This window comes from Caretta caretta, chromosome 6 (genome assembly GCF_965140235.1).
Source record: "Caretta caretta isolate rCarCar2 chromosome 6, rCarCar1.hap1, whole genome shotgun sequence".
NCBI lineage: Eukaryota > Metazoa > Chordata > Testudines > Cheloniidae > Caretta > Caretta caretta.
Genome location: NC_134211.1, coordinates 103,954,831 through 103,971,369, shown reverse-complemented (window position 1 = coordinate 103,971,369; position 16,539 = coordinate 103,954,831).

Here is a 16,539-nt window from a genome sequence, read left to right as displayed (position 1 = left end):
TCTTGGAAGTGGTTCCTGAAAGACAGCTAGACTGCTCAATCCCCGAGAGCATAAGAAAAGAACAAGAATCAGCTAGGCTCTCTGGGATTGGTAGCCTTTCAGAGAGGATAAAACACCTGAGAAACACTGATTAGGATTAATGTCCTTCAAAACCTCCATCTTGTCAAAAGTAATAAAGTCCATGTCAGTGAAGCATATGGAAGTAAAGCAGGCACACATTTCTGCAGTAGGTCACAGACTGTGAGAGCTGAGGAGAATTCTGAACAAACTACCTGTTATGCTGCTTATGCTACGAAAGCTGCTCTACAAATTCAAGAATTGAGCAGGCCCTCATCCAACCAAGGTATATCTAATTAATTGCTGATAAGAAAGGTCTGTTCTCCCTAAAGGTCTTCCATCCAAATACCAACTCTGCCTGGATTTGCTTTGCTTGTGAGATCTAGTAAGCTCACAGGCCCAGGTGGTCTGAGTGCAGTATCACTGGATGAAACCAATCATTAAAGTAGATAGAGACAGGAGGGGAAACTCTTACCACAGTAGCCAAAGGAGAGGGGGAGGCATGGGGGAGCACTACTATCCCAATCCAGAGAAATGAGTGGAGCGTTCCCTCTGTTTTTAGCAGAGAATTACAGTCGTGCACTTCCCATTCACCGTATGTTAACTTCTAGGTAAAACTCGAGCTATTCCTTTTAACTAGATTGATACCAATGATCCAATCTGCTAGTTTTCTTGGCAAAGTAAACACATCCGACAATCAGACTAATGGTGATGGTTGAAAGAAAAGAGCGTATGATGTTTGTTAAAGTGGTCATAAAAGTAACATATCTGGTAATACTGCTTAGATAGTAGAGCAAACGGAATGCCACTAAACACATACTGGGCAAATTTTTTTTTGTCAGATAACTTATTTGATTTTTTAAAATTATTCAGCTAACCCTATAGTTGGTCAAATAGTCTTCTATCAATACTTAATTTAACAATTGTTGATGGAATGCATAAAATTATTCAATAAATGAACATTTGCCCTGATATTATATGAGCTATAATAAATTCTCAGTACATGAAACAGAAAACCCAGAGACCAACATAAATATTGAGTATTCATAGTGGACTTTGTCATTTTAAGTAATATATTTGCATGTGTGTTGGTGTTTTGGAAATTGAAAGTGGGAATTTTATGTCCAACTGAGACAGAATTTTGGGATAAATGTATTACATATTGACAGTGTCAAGGTTCCTTCCCCACTCTGAACTCTAGGGTACAGATGTGGGGACCCGCATGAAAGACCCCCTAAGCTTATTCTTACCAGCTTAGGTTAAAAAGTTCCCCAAGGTACAAACTTTGCCTTGTCCTTGAACCATATGCTGCCACCACCAAGCGTTCTAAACACAAAACAGGGAAAGAGCCCACTTGGAGACATCTTCCCCGCAAAATATCCCCCCAAGCCCTACACCCCCTTTCCTGGGGAGGCTTGAGAATAGTATCCTAACCAATTGGTTACAAAATCATCAAAGACCCAAACCCCTGGATCTTGGAACAATGGAAAAATCAGTCAGCTTCTTAAAAGAAGGATTTTATTAAAAAAAAAAGAAAGGTAAAAATCATCTCTGTAAAATCAGGATAGAAAATACTTTATAGGGTATCCAGATTCAAAACACAGAGGCTCCCCCTCTGGGCAAAACCTTAAAGTTACAGAAAACAGGAATAAACCTCCCTCTTAACTCAGGGAAAATTCACATAAAACAAAAGATAAATTAATCTGCCTTGCCTGGCTTACCTATACTGGTTGCAATATTGGAGACTTGGATTAGGATGGGTTGGAGAAGATGGATTTCTGTCTGGCCTCTCTCAGTCCCAAGAGAGAACAAAAGGTAAGCAAAGAGCACAAACAAAAGCCTTTCTCCCCACCCCCCAAGGTTTGAAAGTAGCTTGTTCCCTTATTGGTCCTTTCGGTCAGGTGTCAGCCAGATTAGCTGAGCTTCTTAACCCTTTACAGGTAATAGGATGTTGCCTCTGGCCAGGAGGGATTTTATAGCACTGTATACAGAAAGGTGGTTACCCTTCCCTTTATTTATGACACACCCCCCAAATCACAGATAGGGTGAAACACTGGCTGTGATTTCTTCCTGGAGCTCTAGGATAAAACAGAGTTAATAAGACACATGCATCACTAAATATACTACTAACTGTATAAAGACCAACAATATTTCCCACATTTTAAGGATGATTTGAACGAGTTCATTCTGGGAAACTTTCACGGGAGAGTGCATCAGCCACTTTGTTAGAAGCTCCTGAAATGTGTTGTATGTCGAAATCAAAATCTTGGAGAGCTAAACTCCACCGAATAAGTTTTTTGTTATTTCCCTTGGTGGTATGAAGCCACTGTAGCGCAGCATGGTCGGTTTGCAGGTGGAAACACCGTCCCCAAACGTATGGGCGTAGCTTTTCCAGAGCGTAGACAATGGCGTAGCATTCCTTTTCACAGATTGACCAGTGGCTTTCCCTCTCAGACAGCTTCTTGCTGAGAAACATGACAGGATGGAACTCTTGATCCGGTCCTTCCTGCATTAAGACTGCTCCCACACCACACTCGGACGCATCTGTGGTTACTAGGAACGGTTTGTCAAAGTCTGGGGCCCTTGGCACAGGGTCAGACATGAGTGTCGCTTTAAGCTGGTTAAAGGCCTTCTGACACACTTCATTCCACTGAACTGCATTTGACTGTTTCTTTTTGGTTAGGTCTGTCAGTGGGGTGGCGATTTGGCTGTATTGCGGTACAAATCGCCTGTAATATCCGGCCAAGCCTAAGAAGGATTGGACCTGTTTCTTTGACTTTGGGATAGGCCACTTTTGGATAGCATCCACTTTGCCCTGTAGGGGGTTAATAGTTCCTTGACCCACCTGGTGTCCAAGGTAAATCACTCTGTTTAGGCCTATTTGACTGTTCTTAGCCTTAACAGTTAGTCCTGCCTCCCTTATGCACTCAAAGACTTTTTGTAGATGTTCCAGGTGTTCTGCCCAGAAATCCGAAAATATGGCCACATTGTCAAGGTAGGTGATTGCATATTCTCCCAATCCTGCTAGGAGACCATCTACAAGTTTTTGGAAGGTGGCAGGTGCATTCCGCAGCCCGAAAGGGAGCACATTAAATTCATACAGCCCGACATGTGTGATGAAGGCTGACCTTTCCTTGACGGATTCATCTAGCAGTATCTGCCAGTACCCCTTGGTTAAGTCCAAGGTAGAGATGAACGGGGCCCATCCCAGTTTCTCCAATAGTTCATCTGTGCATGGCATTGAATCGTTGTCTGGGCGAGTTACAGCATTTAGCTTACGGTAGTCCATGCAAAAACGTATCTCCCCATCTGGTTTGGAAACTAGAACCACTGGAGATGCCCATGCACTTTCAGAGGGGCGGATTACACCCATCTGTAGCATATCCTGGATCTCCCGTTCTATAGTAGTTTGAGCTTGAGGAGACACTTGGTAAGGTTGAGCTCTAATTGGGCGAGCATTACCTGTGTCAATGGCGTGGTATGCCCGTTTAATCAGTCCTGGGGTGACTGAGAACGTCGGCGCATAGCTAGTGCACAGCTTCTTGTTCTGCTGTCGCTGCATACGCCCAAGGGTCATGGAGAGGTTCACCTCTTCCACGCCACCATCACTTTTCCCTTTGTAGTAGACACCTTCAGGCCACTCAGCGTCATCTCCTCCCTCGGCTGTAAACTGACAAACCTTTAATTCTCTGGCTTTAGAGAATTAATATGGTACACCTTGAGCTTTTGGTTTGAGAGAGGGAATGCTATGAGATAATTAACAGCTTCCAGGTGCTCTTGGACCGTGAATGGCCCTTCCCACGACGCTTTCATTTTATGGGCCTGGAGCGCCTTTAAGACCATGACCTGGTCCCCTACTTTGAAGGACCGCTCTCTGGCATGTTTATCATACCAGGCTTTTTGCTCTTTTTGAGCATCGTTTAGGTTTTCTTTAGCAAGGTTTAAAGAGGTTCACTAAAGAGGTTCGGAGGGTGGTTTGTAAGTTGGTAACAAAGTCCAGAATGTTAGTTCCTGGGGAAGGTGTAAACCCCTCCCATTGCGGCTTCACCAACTGTAATGGCCCCTTAACTGGGATGTGGTACAGCTCTGTAAGCAAAGAGCAACTGCTGCAACACTAGGTCCCAATCATTGGAGTGCTCATTTATGAATTTATGTTTTGCTTATGTGCAATGTTTAAAATATTTGGACTTCAAATGTTTAAGTTATTTCCATTTCATTCTCAGTATATCTTGTTTTTTGTACATTTATATTCTTTGCTTACAGTACCTGGGGCTTCCTTGAGCTCTTGCAAACAAATTCGTATATTGAAAGTTGATAGGCTTTGATTTTTGGGATACTGTCTTCCGTCTCTGATTCTAATCATACTACCAAACCAAAAGTGTGCTCCAGTTAAGCTAGGGCTGAGAACTTAGTGGTGCTAAACCTCTCACTCTGAACTTTGAATGATTAAGGGACATAGTTAGATCCCATCTATAATGAAATATGCAAGCATGTTTTAATCACATCAGAAGCAACCATGTTGTTATAATCAAGCAGGATTGATTTTGTAAAGCAGATGGAGGCATAAAGGAAAGAAACTGAAACAAAGCAAAACAACTCTCCCCCAATACACACCTCAGGAATATAGGAACATAGGAAAATCATGGAAGTCACTGAAATTCTATCTCAGCCTAAAAAAAAGAAACAAGCCCCCCACTCTCCCAAGATATTAAATGAACATTGTCTCTTGCTTTTGGTCGAGTCTCCTTTCCCCACTTCCTCTTGGGAATTGGTGCAGGCAGCAACTATCACAATATCATTTCACTTCTCCACTTCAGAGACATCCATTCTTTTCTCCAAGAACTATTCCAGGCACTTCTAGTTCATGAAAAGTTCAAGGATTTATTAGTTTGTGTAGTGGAGGCCTGAAATAAGAGACTTTAAGTTCAAGTCTTGCTATCTAGATAAAATGTTGTCACGAGAGGCTGTGCTGTTTTGGGATATTTTGTTCTAGGAAGTAACAAAGACTGCCCTAGAGAGAGTGCTTATAGAAAACTTAATCTGGGTTAGAAGACGTCTCCTTCAAGCATTATATCATGGTAGGAACAGAACATTTAGCCCTCATTTTATTCTTGTTCATTTTTGCTTAGGATTCGTAATAAGCACATGGTAGGATAAAATATAGCAATTTTCTTTTAGAACTGTTCTAGAAAAATACTCGCTTCTGTCAATGCTCATGAAAAAAGGGCTCCTTCCTTGCAGGTGTAATGTCTTTCTAATTCCATTGGAAATAAACCCATAGACTCTGCTTGTGATTACATCAGCCGTGTGATTGCCCAAAAGAGGAGAGTGATTTTGCTGAGTGGCAGAAGAGTGCATACAATTCCACCCAGTTTCAATCAAGAGGATTTACTTTCCTAAAGGCAGTTACCAGGCAAGTCCATCCCAGACTCTTTAATGTATTCCCAACAAGGTCACTTCAGCCTCCTCCTTCCATTGACAGAAGTTCCACAGCTGGATCCCTGGGGACACAGCTGCCAAAATATGAATTCTTAACATATGGTCGTGTCCTGGCTGCCCTTCCCACTCCCAGTTCATCTGTACTGTGAAAGTTCTGCAACCAGCAGTGCCGGTTAAGTGTGCCTTTAGATTTTTTGATTACTCCACAGGGAAGATTACACTTTTTCACTGGCGGCATCCACTGAGCTGGCCATGTGTTTGACACCCTGGCTTTACAATGCAATGACTAGATAAAGCATTTCATAAGAGATGGACAGTTAGGCAGTAATTTGGAGACAGAATAACTGAAATTATGTTTTTTTAAAGTAACAAACATATGCTTGGCTTGAAACTCCATAAAAAAACTCTGATCTTTTATTCTTCTGCCTTAACAACCAATGGAGCAATGAAATTAGAGGGGCCATTATCGAGAGCCCTTTGAAAACGATGAGTGTCTCCCATTGATTTAATTTTCTTCAGTAAAAATAGTCTTTGTAATTTCAAGACAACTTTTAAAGTAGCCTTGTCCTTGTTTCTTTATAGGATGGAGCTGTTTTCGGACCAGATCTTCAGTAAGTACTGTGCCAATAAATACCAAAATTCATTAAAACAAAATAAAGAAGTCCAAGGCAGGGAACTACCAGAAATAGTCTGTGTGTTGTTGAATTAGTCTCTGATTAATTTAATCAGAGGAAGCACTGCTTCAAGATGCAGGCATGAATATTTAACATCTTTCAAGACTCATGCCTATAGGAACTGAGACGGCGAAACGCTGAGTGCTGACAGCAAAGAGCTGAATCCATTCAATACCTGTGGACTCGAGGCCTGTTTGTTACAGTACCGCATGAAAGAAACAGTCCCTGCTCTCCCTTACGGCTTTAGTCGAGCCCCCCAACCAATCGCAGGTGTTGTATTTCAATTATACTCCTTGGTGACACCAGGTCCAAAGTGGGGCTCAATTCTGCAAGGTGCAGAGCACACTCCACTCCTACTGATCTGAATGGGTGGGGAGACTATTTTGAAAACTTTAAAAATAAGACCTAGCCCCGTGGGGAGAAGAGAGGGAGAGGATCCCATATATCTTTGTATTTGGGTCATGATTTTGGGAAGTAGTCAGGCACTATGCTGATGAGCTGCATGCAGGAGCCAAGGTGGATTGATAGAGGATTGAGTGTCTTGCCAGAGTGAGCTCATGTTTTGACCAGTCCTGAGGTCACCAGATAAAACAAATGACTGGGATTGGCTTGAGAGCTGTAATCAAACAGTAGGGAATAGCAAGCAGACTTTAACCAACATTGATTGGATGGAGAAGACCAGTATTGAGGTTCAATAAGGATAAGTGCAGGGTCCTGCACTTAGGACGGAAGAACCCAATGCACAGCTACAGACTAGGGACCGAATGGCTAGGCAGCAGTTCTGCGGAAAAGGACCTAGGGGTGACAGTGGACGAGAAGCTGGATATGAGTCAGCAGTGTGCCCTTGTTGCCAAGAAGGCCAATGGCATTTTGGGATGTATAAGTAGGGGCATAGCGAGCAGATCGAGGGACGTGATCGTTCCCCTCTATTCGACATTGGTGAGGCCTCATCTGGAGTACTGTGTCCAGTTTTGGGCCCCACACTTCAAGAAGGATGTGGATAAATTGGAGAGTCCAGCGAAGGGCAACAAAAATGATTAGGGGTCTGGATCACATGAGTTATGAGGAGAGGCTGAGGGAGCTGGGATTGTTTAGCCTGCAGAAGAGAAGAATGAGGGGGGATTTGATAGCTGCTTTCAACTACCTGAAAGGGGGTTCCAAAGAGGATGGCTCTAGACTGTTCTCAATGGTAGCAGATGACAGAACGAGGAGTAATGGTCTCAAGCTGCAGTGGGGGAGGTTTAGATTGGATATTAGGAAAAACTTTTTCACTAAGAGGGTGGTGAAACACTGGAATGCGTTACCTAGGGAGGTGGTAGAATCTCCTTCCTTAGAGGTTTTTAAGGTCAGGCTTGACAAAGCCCTGGCTGGGATGATTTAACTGGGAATTGGTCCTGCTTCGAGCAGGGGGTTGGACTAGATGACCTTCTAGGGTCCCTTCCAACCCTTATATTCTATGATTCTATGATTCTATGAGTACTTAACAAGGGCAGGAAGGGGTAGGTTTCCTATTCTGTAGGTGGGCTGAGGCTGCCATCCCCACAACACTCATCATCAGTGTCAAGTCTGGAGGGAGGGACCTTCAGCTGGAGGGAATAGGAAAGGAGGAAGCAGGCTTCAGAGATGGGCTGCCTTGACAGAGGGAACTTTGATCAGAGGCAGAGAGGATCTCGGTAGCGGGCTGAACAGTCCTGAAAGAGGAACCCTAGGAAGAGCCAAGTCTGGGAATAAAGCTGTAACTGGAACTTGTTTGTTTGTTAATGAAGTCATACCCTAGGAAGGGAGTTTTGACCTTAAATGCAGGTCACTGGACTGATTTTGAGGTGTAGGGAATGTCACCCAAGAAGTGCAATAAGCTACTAGAACTGCACTGCTTGGAGTGTCTTATAGTGTAAGTAGCTATATCTACTAGTGCTGTGATCCTATCAGATCTCACAAGCAAGCAGTATTGGACTGGGACATTACTTGAATGGGAAAGAGCTCACAGACTTTAAGGCAGGGGTGGGCAAACTATGGCCCATGGGCCAGATTGCTGTGGGCCCCGCACCGCTCCCAGAAGTGGCTGGCACTACGACCTTGTGGCCCCTGGTGTGGGGTGGGGCAGAGGGTTCTGTGCATGGCCGTCGCCTACAGACATCGCCCCCTGCAGCTCCCATTGGCCGGGAACGGGGACCTGTGGCCAATGGGAGCTTCAGGGGAGGTACCCCCTGGCTAGTGCTGTGCACAGAGTCCTCCCCCACCTTCTCGGGGCCAAAGGGACGTGGTGCCGGCCGCTTCTGGGAGCAGCGGGGCATGGGGCCAAGGTGGGCAGTCAGGCAGGGAGCCTGCCCTGGCCCTGGTGCACGCCGCTGCCACCCCGGAGCTGATCCAGGAAAGCAGCGCCGAGCCGGAGTCTGAACCCGTCCTGCACCCCGCACCCCAATTCCCTGCTCTGAGCCCCCTGCTGCACCCCGCACCCCTCCTGCACCCCATCCCCCTGCCCTGAGCCCCTTCATACACCCCACACCCCTCTTCTGCCTCAACCCCTTGACCTGAGCCCCTTCTTGCACACTGCACGCCCTCCCCAACCCTGCGTACAATTTCCCCACCCAGATGTGGTCCTTGGGCCAAAAAGTTTGCCCACCCCTGCTTTAAGGTCAGAAGGGATCATCATGATCATCTAGTCTGACCTCCTGCACATTGCAGGCCACATAACCTAACCCACCTACTCCTGTAATAGACTCCTAACCTCTGGCTGAGTTACTGAAGTCTTCAAATCATGATTTAAAAACTTCAAATTACAGAGAATCCACCATTTACACTGGTTAAACCTGCAAGTGACTCATATCCCATGCAGCAGAGGAAGGTGAAAACTCCCAAAGGGTCTCTTCCAATCTGACCTGGGGGGAAATTCCTTCCTGACCCAAAATATGGCAATCAGTTAGACCCTGAGCATCTGGGCAACACTCATCAGCCAGATACCTGGAAAAGAGTTCTCAGAGCCCTCCCCGTCTAGTGTCCCATCACCAGCCATTGGAGATATTTGCTGCTAGCAATCGCAGATCGTGCCATTGTAGGCAGTCTCATCATACCATGCCCTCCATGAACTTCTCAAGCTCGGTTTTGAAGCCAGTTAGGATTTTTGCCCCCACTGCTCCCCTTGGAAGGCTGTTCCAGAACTTCATTCCTCTGATGGTTGGAAACCTTCATCTAATTTCAAGCCTAAACGTGTTGGCGGCCAGTTTATATCCAATTGTTCTTGTGTCCACATTGGTGCTAAACTTAAATAACTCCTCTCCCTCCCAGATATTTACTTCCCTGACTTATTTATAGAGAAAATCCTATCTTCCCTCAGCCTTCTTTTGGTTAGGCTAAACAAGCCAAACTCTTTGAGTCTCCTCTCAGAAGAAAAGGAGTACTTGTGCCACAAGTACTCCTTTTCTTTTTGCGGATACAGAGTAACACGGCTGCTACTCTGAATCCTCTCAGAAGGTAGGTTTTCCATTCCTCTGATCATCATAGTATCCCTTGTCTGCACCTGTTGCAGTTTGAATTCATCTTTCTTAAGCATAGGAGAGCAGAACTGCACACAGTATTCTATATGAGGTCTCACCAGTGCCTTGTATAATAGACTAGCACTTCCCTGTCTCTATTAGAAATACCTTACCTGATACATCCTAGGACTTAATTAGCCTTTTTTTCATTGACGGCTCACAGTCATCCTGTGGTCAGTCGGTACACCCAGGTCTTTCTCCTCTTCTGTTGCTTCCAAATGATATGTCCTCAGCTTATAGCAAAAATTCTTGTTGTTAGTTCCTAAATGTATGACCTTTCACTTTGCACTATTAAATTTTATCCCATTTGTACTACTCCAGTTTACAAGGTCATTTAGATCTTCTTGTATGATATTCCGGTCCTCCTCCACATTGAGAATACCTCCCAACGTTGTGTCACCTGCAAATTTTATTATCGTGCTCCTACTTTTTGTGCCAAAGTCAGTAATAAAATGTTATATAAGATTGGTACCAAGACCGATGCCTGAGGAACCCTACTAGTAACCGCCTGGTTACTGGTTTGGTACTCAGCATTTTTCCTTTTGAATCCTTTTGCATTTTGCTGATAATGATACCTGGTCAAATTTGGCCTCTGAACCTGTGTCCCAGCATAGTCCTGGTAATTTGTGATCACAAAATATGACTTATTTTTCTAAATTACACACCAATAGGATTATAGAAATAATTCAAGATCCTATAGCATATTTTGTTTATTATATTCTATCTACCTACATTCCCCCTGCATTTTCAAATAGAAACAGTATTCTTCCAATTCAAATCTATTGTATTAGTGTCCTTATCAGCTACTCCCTCTCCCTCTGCCCCCCCCCCCCCCGCCCAGGACTGGCTGCATTTTTAGTGGTAGGAAGTGCTCCCAGTCAGAAATATGCCCAAAACAAAACCCCAGTTCTTAACTCCACTAAAGTTTGGGAAAGCTCCAGTCCAGATATGAACTTTTCAGCTGGTGCCTCTCCAGAGAACTGACAGAATCCAAAACTCCAGATCCCAGTAATGCCTGATAAATGTTGGAAAAGTTCAGATCCAAATGTGATGGTTCAGGACCATCTAATATCTCTTTATGATGTGGATATGTGTAATCGGATGGTATGCAGTACAGTTTCCATTTGTCATGGGCTTTGGGGGCATATACATGAAAGGATCGATGACTACATGGTATTTATAAACACAAATAGGGAAAGCTGATGGAGCTGAACCATTTATTGGCTGTAATGGGGAATACAAACCAAACTCTGGCCAGGAAAGGGTTAGCGGGGGCTCACTCAGCCCCACTACACCTGCAGCAGGTATCAGGCTTGGAGGGAGGGGTTAAAAGGGGGAGAGCTCAGCTCATCAGGGAGCTAGCTGGGAAGGAGAGCAGACCTCTAGCTCTCACTCTGTGGGGGAAACCTGGCTGGGGCCAAGAAGTGGCTAGAGCCTGCTAGAGCCTTCCTGCGGGCAGGTAGGCCTGATATGGGACTATTTTGATTTGCTTTCAGTGACTTGCCTGTGGTTGCTGAGTGAGATTCCTGCAGGCGGTGCCCTACCTGATGGCAGCAACAGCCACATAACAACCTTTGCTCTTGTGTACCTGAAAAGGACCCAGCTGAGGCTTGTTATAGGTCCAGGCATGACCCAATGGCACTGGGCTTTTCTGGCATGTTAATGACACCTACCCAGCAAACCCCTTGTATTGTCTGGAGTTCCAAAGCTGTCTTGCAATAAGCTGGTAGGTACAGGGCTTATATAACTTAACGTATCTGGCTTATTGGCCAACGTTTCTTTATGGAAATGAATGCTGAGTGCTATAAAGAAACGTTGAACTGTCAAAAGGATGATTGAAGCACCTGCCTATTATCTTTCAGGGAGAAAATTCACATTTGTCACAGCCAATCATCCGTGGACCAGGTTATGCCAAATAAAGATAAATCTGCCAGAATCACAATAGTGAGTCTGCCAATTCACTTTACAATGGATTGGTAATTATAGAGCGGGAGCATAGAATGTATGCAGGGGTGTGTCAAAGCCAGGGGCACATGAGCATATAAAATAACCTTGACAATGATCTAGAAGGCAAGAGAGACACATTACTAGTGAATAGCATTATGGGCTGGAGGAGTGAGTTACATGTAAGTGACATATGTCACAAGTAATGAGCATTAGAAAGCCCTAGTTATTACAGGCTAGAGTCATTGTGAAGCCTTCTTTCCTCAAAAATACACATTTGGGGGCTTGTCTTGCCTTGGGGTTTCCATGAAGCTAACAATTGAAAGTTGTTTCTTCTGTCTGCTCTAAAATGCCATAATTGTGGTGGTCTACAGCAGTGGTTCTTAGCCGGGGTACATGGGGTTTGCAGAGATCTTCCAGGGTACATCAACTCATCTAGATATTTGCCTAGTTTTATAACAGGCTACATGAAAAGCACTAGCGAAGTTAGTACAAACTAAAATTTCGTAGACAATGATTTGTTTATATTGCTCTGTACACTGATATGTAAGCACAGTATTAATATTCCAATTGATTTATATTATAATTATATGGTAAAAATGAGAAATAAATTTTTCAGTAATAGTGCGCTGTCATAGATTTTTTTATTTTTGTGTCTGATTTTGTAAGTTTTTAAGTGAGGTGAAACTTGGGGTTACACAAGACAAATCAGACTCTTGAAAGGGGTACAGTAGTCTTGAAAGGTTGAGAGACACTGGTCTACAGTTTCCGAGTTTCCAGGCCAGTTGTAACCAACTGGCCACCTGATGTAAATCAGTGGAGCTCCACTGAAGTCCATGGGGCTATGCTGATTTACACCAGCGGGCCCTTTCTCTTTAAAGCTGTACATAAGCTTTAGACATAAATGGTTCTAGCTGGAGAGGTCCTAACCTCTGAGGATGGGACAAGAAGCAATGGGCTTAAATTGCAACGAGGGCTGTTTAGATTTGACATTAGGAAAAACTTCTTAACTCTCAGGGTGGTTAAGCACTGGAATAAATTGCCTTGGGAGGTTTTGGAATCTCTGTCATTGGAGATTTTTAAGAGCAGGTTAGACAAACACCTGTCAGGGATGGTCTAGATCAGGGGTCGGCAAACTTTCAGAAGTGGTATGCTGAGTCTTCATTTATTCACTCTAATTTAAGGTTTCACGTGCCGGTAATACATTTTAACATTTTTAGAAGGTCTCTCTCTATAAGTCTATATTATATAACTAAACTATTGTTGTATGTAAAGTAGGCAAGGTTTTTAAAATGTTTAAGAAGCGTCATTAAAATGCAGATCTTATCAGTTTAGTGCAGTGGTTCTTAACCTGGGGTGCACACACCCCCTGGGGGTACGAGATGTCCTTTCTGGGGGTGCGAAACATGCAAGATTTTTTTAGAAGGTAAATCATCGAAAACACAAATTAAGCACAGGCACATAAGTACAACTACTTTGTGTCATCAAACCTATGTATTTATTACCATTATATATTTTTTAATGATTGCTGTAATATACAAAGTTTTTAAGTTTTCAAGTTTTAAAGCTAAATGTAGTGTAATTTTTTATAAGGGCTGTAGAGCGCTAGGCCCAGGCCAGGAGCAGAGCCCTGGGCTGGCTGCCAGTACCCCAAGCTGCCAGGACCCCGGCTGGCAGGGGGCCGGGCGGCTGGAACCCCAGACCAGCAATGAGGTGGGCGGGGCCAGCAGCTGGTATCCCAGGCTGGCAGCAGGCTGAGCGAGGCAGATGGCCAGGACTCCGGCTGGCAAGGGGCCGGCGGCTGGAACCCCAGACTGTCAGCGGGCTGAGCTGGGTGCCAGTCTGGGGTTCCGCCAGCTCCTGCCAGCCAGCGTCCCGGACGCCGGACCTGCTCAGCCCGCTGCTGGCCAGGGGTTCTGTTCACTCAGGCCGGCAGCGGGCTGAGCTGGGCCAGCGGCCGAGACCCCGGCTGGCAAGGGGCCGGCAGCCAGAACTCCAGACCGTCAGTGGGCTGAGCGGGGCTGATGGACAGAACCCCAGACTGGCAGCGGGCTGAGCAGCTCAGCCCACCGCCGGTCAGGGGGTCCGTCCGCTGGCTCCTACCAGCTGGGGTCCTGGCCACCGGCCCCGTTCAGCCCGCTGGTGGCCTGGGGTTCCGTTCACCCTGGCAGGCAGCAGGCTGAGTGGGGCTGGCAACTGGGACCCTGGCTGGCAGCAGCATGCCAGTAAAAATCCCTGGTTTAGATCATCGATGTTGGAACTGGGGGTGTTGCCGCACCCCCTGGCTTGAAGTGGCTTCCATTATATACAGGGTTTACAGTTGGTTCAACGGCTCTCAGCGCCCCCACTATACAAACTGCTCTAGCACCTGCACCTCTGGTCTAGAAAATACTTAGTCCCGACTTAAGTGCAGGGGACTTGACTAGAAGCCCTCTCGAGGCCCCTTCCAGACCTATGATTCTATGTGCTCAGCTACTTAAAACTAAAAAGATTTTTGTGAATTTCTGAGACACCAGGGTACACTCCAGACTGGGGTGTGTGTGTGAGAGACTGTCACCCATGCTCTCTAACCCGGGATGCCTTACAATGCCTTGATGCTGTAGCCTCCAACTTGGACTGCTCATGAAGTGCCACCAGCATGCAGATCACTTCCAGATGTGTTTGTGTAATTACAGCCTGCCCATCACACCCTGGCTCTCACCAGCCTGAGTTATACTGTGGGATAATTTCAACATACTCCCAGTCCTGGTCTTTACCCCAGAAATGTATGCCTTGTACTGCCACACCCTGTCCTGGACAATACAAATATAGTAAGACCGTCATTCCTGTACTGGAATAGTATATCATTTTATTACTTTAAACGGAGTTACCCAGACACTTCAGATTAAACACACTGGATTAGATAAAACAATAAAACAAGTTTATTAACTACAAAGAAATTTTAAGTGAGTACAAGTAATGAGGCATAAAGGTCAGAAATGGTTACAAAAAAAATAAAGATAAGTAAGTGCCTCCCTTAACAAACTATATTAGATTCAAGCAAAATTTCTCACCATATGCTTCCAGCACGATTGACCAAACTCTACAGGTCAGGGCCCCTCCCCCAGAGTACAATGGCTGTTTCCTTTGTCTTCTCAGGTACTGAGAATGCGATGGGCAGGAAGAGAGAGGGCATACCTTGGGGTGTTTGCCCCTCCTTTTATAGTTTCATTTTCCCCTCTTGAAAATATTTCCTGTTGAGAACCAGGAGACAATGAGTCTATGTGGAAGGATGTTCCCTGCTGTTTTTTTTTCACCCGTTTGAGCTTCCTTTGTTTTATCTTCCTGCTTGATGACTCTGTTTAAATGCAAATTAAGGCAAGCACACATTCCTTTGTTTAGGATTGACCTGTTTGCTGACTTCTGCCTGGGCAGGGCTGTGGGGTTTGGAATGTGGTGTTAACATCATACAGAATGTTGCCACACATATTTTATCAGGACAATACTGATAAGCACATCATGAATTTTTAAATACTACCTTACAAGGCATACTTTGTACAAAGTTTATTACGATAGCATGTAGGGTGTGAATACTTGGGTGTATTCTGCCACAGAACTGAAGAGCTAATCCAATGTGAGTTCAGTATTGCCATCTCTGATTGTTCAAAAATCATGAGATTTTACAAATAATGTATTTGGGATGCTTTTTATTTGCCTCCTTGTTTTTGAGCCTGTAGGGAGTTACATTTTCAAGCTTTTCTCCACAACGGTGAGGGCTAAAACCTTATAATTTAAAAAAATGCAATGTAATAACATGACTTTAGGACCTGGGGCTTTAAAAACACAAACTATTGTGAGGCTTGTGATAAAATCACAGGCGCAAACACAACCTTGGGTGTTCGTTTGTCCTTCCTTTTACCTTTAAAAAGACTTGCAGGCAAGATTGGGGTGAAATCCTAACATCGCTGAATTCAATGACAAAACTCCCATGGACTTCAGTGGAGCCGGGATTTTCACCCTTGGACTGTGTAGTATCAAAATGTGACTGATCTACATTTTGTGTGTACCAAAGATTAAATCACAGCACTAAATCCTACAGTCCTCACCTACTTAAAATAAATGTTCCTTCAAGCCTAGCTTACTTTTGACTGAATAAAAACTCCAAGATTTGGCCCATAGGAATGAGAAATGGAAAGACCTGTCAGATTATATAGACAGATTACATAGCCAAAACCCATTAGTTTATTAAGTGTCTCTAGGACTTCTCAAACTTTTTCATGCTGTGCCCCACATCTTAATAGAGCGATCATCTCATGGACTAGGCAGTGCTGCCAACTGTTGTGATTTTATCATAACTCTTACAATATTTGTTGTATTACTTGAAGCCCCAGCTTTAATATAAAAACAAACAACACAAGATTATTGACCTCATGGTTACACAGGACACCTGAAAAACATGAAGTGAGTGTACCCTACAGGTTCAAAAAAACAGAAGACAAACAAAAATAACCCCACAATTATCATTTAAAAAATCTCATGATTTGAATGTCAATCTCCTGATTGTGGGAGGCTTGACTCATGATTTTTGAATATTTGGCATTGGCACTACTTACTGTTTGCCCACCTCCCATCACTGGTGCAATCATATGGCATCCTTGTAGCAACTGCAGCAAGTACTTTTATAAGGGCACCGAGATATTCAGAAGTTTTTTTTCTTTTTCTTTTAATCAAGTTAGCATCTGGGAACAAGGAGGAAAGATACGCCACTATATGACTAGCCAGCTATCCGCAAACTGCCAGCAGGTGCTGAGTAGACCACCAATGGTCCATGAACCACAGTTTGGGAACCTCTAATCTATGATCAATGCCATAATATTCCTTAAAGTACATCTCAAGTGGTGGAGCTTCCATCA